General features: G+C 41.2%; 1 long non-coding RNA gene across 1 annotated transcript; it reads left to right on the top strand.

Moving 5' to 3' along the window:
* The first annotated feature begins 2,079 nt into the window (after positions 1 to 2,079).
* LOC137434701 (uncharacterized) lies at positions 2,080 to 4,967 on the top strand. Its single transcript, XR_010985912.2, has 4 exons — positions 2,080 to 2,195; positions 2,286 to 2,323; positions 2,406 to 2,457; positions 4,528 to 4,967. It is a non-coding gene; the product is annotated as an uncharacterized LOC137434701 (long non-coding RNA).
* The last annotated feature ends 1,236 nt before the right edge of the window (positions 4,968 to 6,203 follow it).

The raw sequence follows: 6,203 nt of genomic DNA on the forward strand, positions 1-6,203 counted from the left end.
GTGCTCTCACTTGTTGCAGCTTAGTTGCCTGTAATCACTCTGTTTAGTCTATGAGCTGGCCTCTGTCACCAAGCTATTCCACAAGTCTTGACCTATTGTTAAAGACGATTTGGATAGAACAGGTGAAGGGCACAAGATGCTGCAAAAGATGTGAATGAACGAAATAAATCGTCTGTGGACTGCTATTCCCTCCATCCATGAAAGACAGCTGCCCATCATCCCCACATGGTGTCGCCCATATGCACCCTGAGCTTTTTGTCCCCTGCACCTCCGACAAGGGACATTAAAATGAACTCCATCCGACCGACCGACCATCCATCCATGTACTTCTGTGTTCTCGATATTTGAAAAACCGTTCAACATTTAGCTTTCATATTGTAGATATTTATTCCTCATGACATTATCTCAACCTGATTAGATCATGGCTGTGATTGGCCGAATTATGTTGCCATGGATGGGCATCTCGGTAATTAGCCCGTCCCATGCACAGCAGCAGACTGGGGTGTGTGTGTGTTGTGTGTGTGTTGATGTGTGTTGAATCGTTGATGTGTGTTGATGTATGTTGTGTGTTGATGTGTGTTGATGTGTGTTTGTGTGTGTGTGTGTGTGTGTGTTGATGTGTGTTGATGTGTGTTGATGTGTGTTGATGTGTGTTGATGTGTGTTGATGTGTGTTGATGTGTGTTGATGTGTGTTGATGTGTGTGGATGTGTGTGGATGTGTGTTGATGTGTGTTGATGTGTGTTGATGTGTGTTGATGTGTGTTGATGTGTGTGTGTGTGTGTGTGTGTGTGTGTGTGTGTGTGTGTGTGTGTGTGTGTGTGTGTGTGTGTGTGTGTGTGTGTGTGTGTGTGTGTGTGTGTGTGTGTGTGTGTGTGTGTCCGAGCCGTAATTATTTTAGCATTTGAGTTTTGTCATCAAATTTTCACCAAAGCTTTATCATGAGAATACGGAGAAGGCAAATTAATAATCTGGTCAAAAAGTCAAAGGTCACATAAAATCGTCACTTTTCATCTGAGTAACCTGACATTTTAAGAATTTGCATATTATATTGGGGGCACTGAATTGGTTCACTAATCAAATGGTCGGTGTCGATTACTTTTTTTAGATCGAAAGGTCAAGACGGCATAGTCATCAATTTTCATTTTGTATTTTTTTTTAAAACCGTTTTCGTTATTTTGAGCATACAGAAGAAGAAGTTGGAGAAGAAGAAGAAGAAGAAGACGTCTGAATGCAAAGAAATGCAGATGGACTGCATTTTCAGTTGCTCTCGAGCTGTGTTCCTCATAATTTATAGTTTGGCTTGTGTTTAGCTTTCATATTATACAGATCTATTCCTCATACTCCTGTTCGTTCCTCCGTATGTTGAGCCCCCATCCCACACCTGTCGTTCACGTCTTCCATGAGCCTCGACTTCTGCACACACACCGACAACAAAAACCAGCTTCATAGTCACTTGCAGCAACCTGCGCACACATAGAGCTTTCCTTATATGAATAGTAACGCAGGTGGTAGAATTACTGCCTACTCCAATCATTTACAAAAGATTCCTTTGAACTAGTGTGCCGATAAAAGCATGTTTGTTATAAAGGTAAAGTCCGACCTCCCAAACATTTCAAACCTTAAATAAATGATGTAGTAACTCTCGTTTACTGGGCCAGAAACTTTGCAAGTTGCAAGCCCATCCACCAATACAAGCAGGTGAGAGCACAGAACCAACCAGGTAAAACCAAAGTTTACACGTTGCAGAAGGCAAAACATCGAAGGAAGAAGAAGATCCCTTTTTTTTTTTTTCCTTTTTTTTTTGTATACAAGACCGAGGCTCGTGTAAGAGCGAACATTAATCACAAAAAGACAAACTGACACATAAAACATGTGATAAAGGGAGCGGGAGACAAGATGAGGAGAGAGAGGGAAGCACACAAGTACAACATTTGAGAGCAGGGACATCGGGAGATCTGTGGGGGAGAGGGCTTGGGGGGAGGAGGAGGGAGGATGTAAACTGAGCTGGGGTTGTTGTTTTGTTGTTTGTAACAAACTGCTGTTCCTTCATTTGGCGTCCAGACAAGCGTGTATGGGAAGGAGTGAACGAAATAACGTTCAAACATGGGAACAGAGTTCTGAAGCCTTGGCCATACGTTTTCACGTTGTACATCGATAAAATGCACAAGCACTCCCAACGCGTTGAGGCTACAGGTATGTGTTGAGGCTTCAGGTACGCATCGATATACAAATCTGTAACAAACTTCGAACCAATAACATTTTGCCATTTTGCACACACAACAGATGATGAATCGAGCAGCTCAAGCTCGTCGATTGAAACGGTAAGTTGACTTCATTAATGTTACGATTATGAACTGAAAGTGTTAAAATGCGTTTTACATTGACAATGCTTATGTTATCCAGAAGGCTTCCCAAAGCAGCGAAGATGAACCGCAACCAAAGAAGTTTCCAAAAGGTAATGCCATGACAAGTAGTTTAACAAACAAGTTCACTTTGATTTCCATCCAGACTTAGGCCGAATTTACATTGCCCCCCTCTTCCCGCCCGCCCCCACCCCATCTGATTGGGTCACTACATTACACTAATCACCGCCCCCCGCCCCCTATCCAACACAAAACCTCTCTCATTGACACCACAAATGTGCAAGGCTGTTTAACAACTATAATATTCACCCCAGATCCACTTTTTTGAAATACCGACTTCTTTCCTGGAAGTCCAAGCAGTGTCCATGTCTTTTTTTTTTTACCTCTCCCCCCCTCCCCACCCCCCCCCCTTCCCATGCCTCCTCCCCCCAAGCCCTCTCCCTCCCACAGATCTCCCGTTGTCCCTGTTCTCTGCTGTTGTACTTGTGTGCTTCCCTCTCTCCCCATCTTGTCTCCCTCTCCCTTTATCTTATGTTTTATGTGTCGGTTTGTTTTTGTCCCCCGTCGCACAGAGGAGCGAAAGGGGGACTATGGTTTTCCCCTCCGTCCGTCTGTCCGTCCGTGCGTGCGGGCGTAAGCGAAGGACCGCATTACAATTTGGTGTGTGGGTGCAACCCACGTCAAAATCCAAGATGGCCGCTGCCATGTATGTCTGATGCCATGTATGTCTGAACCTTGTGACCTGCATATCTTGAAAAATAAGCGAAGTACCAACTTCTAATCTGGTGTGTGGGTGTATCTAGGCACAAGGAAGAACGCCGTTTAAAATTGGGTCGCCACGTCGAAATCCAAATGGCCGCCGCCATGTATGTCTGAACCTTGTTATGTGATTAATGTTAGCTCTTACACGAGCCTCGATCTTGTATACAAAAAAAAAAAAAAGTGAATACAAACGGTGTGCGATTAATTTATTCAATACTAGTGAGGTATCCGAGCACGGGTGGGAAGCCAAACTCAAACAAACAATGTGGAAACGGTGAATGCTGAACCATGAACGAATAAATTCCACATTCCTGTGCTACCTGTAGTCGAACATCAAGCATGGACAGCAGGTTCGTTAAGGACTTGCATGAAAAAAGTAACAGTTTGAAAGGTTCTACACCGAGTCAATGACGAATCTGCATATGGCGATCTGCGAATGTCACACTTAGAAAGTAGAACCCTCACGTCATTTCCTCATTCATTTGAACTCGATATCTCTATTTTCATTCCAAACAGCATAACCCAAATCACAAATTAAATAGCATTAATATTAAAAAAAATTTTTTTTTACCAACACTCGTGACATAAACCAAATATTTAAATCCATGCTGACGTTACATCCGGATATGGAGCAGTTCCATATGGTTGGAAATTCAAAATCATAATTGTATTCACTCAATTTCAAACGTCATTCCAATCATAAATTGATACTCTTACAAAATAGTGTTAAATCACGATTGTATCGAGATATTATATCGAACCAGCTCATTATCAATTTCAAAATCATAATTGTATTCACTCAATTTCAAACGTCATTCCAATCATAAATTGATACTCTTACAAAATAGTGTTAAATCACGATTGTATCGAGATATTATATCGAACCAGCTCATTATCAATTTCAAAATCATAATTGTATTCACTCAATTTCAAACGTCATTCCAATCATAAATTGATACTCTTACAAAATAGTGTTAAATCACGATTGTATCGAGATATTATATCGAACCAGCTCATTATCAATTTCAAAATCATAATTGTATTCACTCAATTTCAAACGTCATTCCAATCATAAATTGATACTCTTACAAAATAGTGTTAAATCACGATTGTATCGAGATATTATATCGAACCAGCTCATTATCAATTTCAAAATCATAATTTTATTGAGGAATTTATGAAACCTACCTACCTTACAACATCCCCGAGACCCCCAAAACGTTCCACATGAGGTTTGGCGAAGCCAGCCTCAAAACTGAGGGAGTAGTTTGGGGACGGACGGACGGACAGACAGACACTCCTGTTTTATAATATAGATCCATTGCATGTCTACAATTACCTTTATTTAAAGGCGAGTTAGCCTTTGTTCTACAAACTCCTTTTTACATTTTCTCTTTTAGATCACACATCACAAGTGAGCTCCAGCAGAAAGCTTAATTACCAGCTGGTAGCCACCAGCATTATGAATGAAAAATTGAGATTGCACCGTGTAGCAGCTTTTCCACCGACACAATGGACCCTCAAATGAATTTAACCAAACATGGCGCATTTTCATTCATCAGATGCCAAATGAATGCGTTGTCTCATCAGTTTATAATGGTCGCAGCAGTGCTGTTATTTTAACGATTGCACTTGCGTTGAATGGAGCAATTGTTAATAAGTGTGTGCAGTTATGGTCTTGCTTAAAAACAGGCCCTGCTCTCCCCCACCAAAAAGCATATTTGTGCAGCAATGCGGAACAGGTCAGTATCACTTGAAATAAGTTCTACAATTGATTTGCATCCATAATTTGATTGTTAATTCTGTAATGCAAAGATTTATATAAACTACTTGAACAAAGCATGCAAATGTAGTATTGCTTCATCTCTATTGAAAGGAACTGTGTTGTCCTTTTATTTTGTTCTCAGGACCTGTAATATATATACGTATATACAACAAGAAAAAGAACAGAGATTACAATGTATTTTCAGTGGTTTTTAAGGCTTTTGTGTGAAAATAAATATGGCGGCCGAACCACGTGACCGATGACATCTTTTTTTTTTTTTCAAAACGAATTTATTCCTAGATTATGCTCAAGAAATTTCATCTTGATCGGATGAAGTTTTGTACTTGTCGAATCATGACGTCATAATGGAGGCACCTATGACATCATTAACATATTTTATTCCCCATGTCTCAATTTTTTATATTCAGCACTTTCGGAGATATAGAGGTGCAAAGTTTTTCGGTTTTTCCAAGATGGCGGCCGAACCACGTGACCTATGACGTCATGATTATCATTTTAAAAATTATACAGGTGTAGTTGCACCTATGGTGAAAATTTCCTGTCAATCGGACCAACGGTTGCAGAGAAAATCATATTTATTCTGTGCGGACAAACAGACAAACAAACTGACTCAAGTGCAATACCCTCTCGTCTGGCGAGGGTAAATATTGACAAATACATGAGACGATACAGAAACTAAACTTCAAACAAATGCAGCCACTGAGCTTGAGGCTAGTGACGTCACTTTTTTTTTCTTTTTTTTTTCCTTTTTTTTTTGTATACAAGATCGAGGCTCGTGAAAGAGCGAACATTAATCACACAGAAAGACAAACAGACATATAAAACAAATAACATCGGGAGCGGTAGACAAGATGGGGAGAGAGGGGGCAGGACACAAACACAACATTTGAGAGCAGGGACCGAGAGACATGGAGACATTGAGAGATCTGTGGGAGGGAGAGGGCTTTGGGGGGGAGGCATGTGAAGGGGGGGGGGGGGGGGTGGGTGGGAGAGGTATAAACATATGGACACTGCCAGGACTTCCAGGAAAGAAGTTGGAATTTCAAACAAGGTGGATCTGGGGTGAATTAGTGGGGGTAGAAAAGATCAAGGTTTTGGATGGGGGAAGATAAGAGATGGTGGTGAACAGCTGTTTTAAAGACCTGGAGGGAGGAGTGGGATTGAAGGGAGTGTGGGAGTTTGTTCCAGAGGCGGGAGAAAAGAGGAATGAAAGAGTGAAGGTGAGCAGAAAGCCGAGATTTCGGCAGTTTAACCATCAGAGGGTTGCTGGCAGATGTAGGAATATTTGTG

Source organism: Myxine glutinosa, chromosome 9 (genome assembly GCF_964187855.1).
Source record: "Myxine glutinosa chromosome 9, kmMyxGlut1.1, whole genome shotgun sequence".
Classification (NCBI taxonomy): domain Eukaryota; kingdom Metazoa; phylum Chordata; class Myxini; order Myxiniformes; family Myxinidae; genus Myxine; species Myxine glutinosa.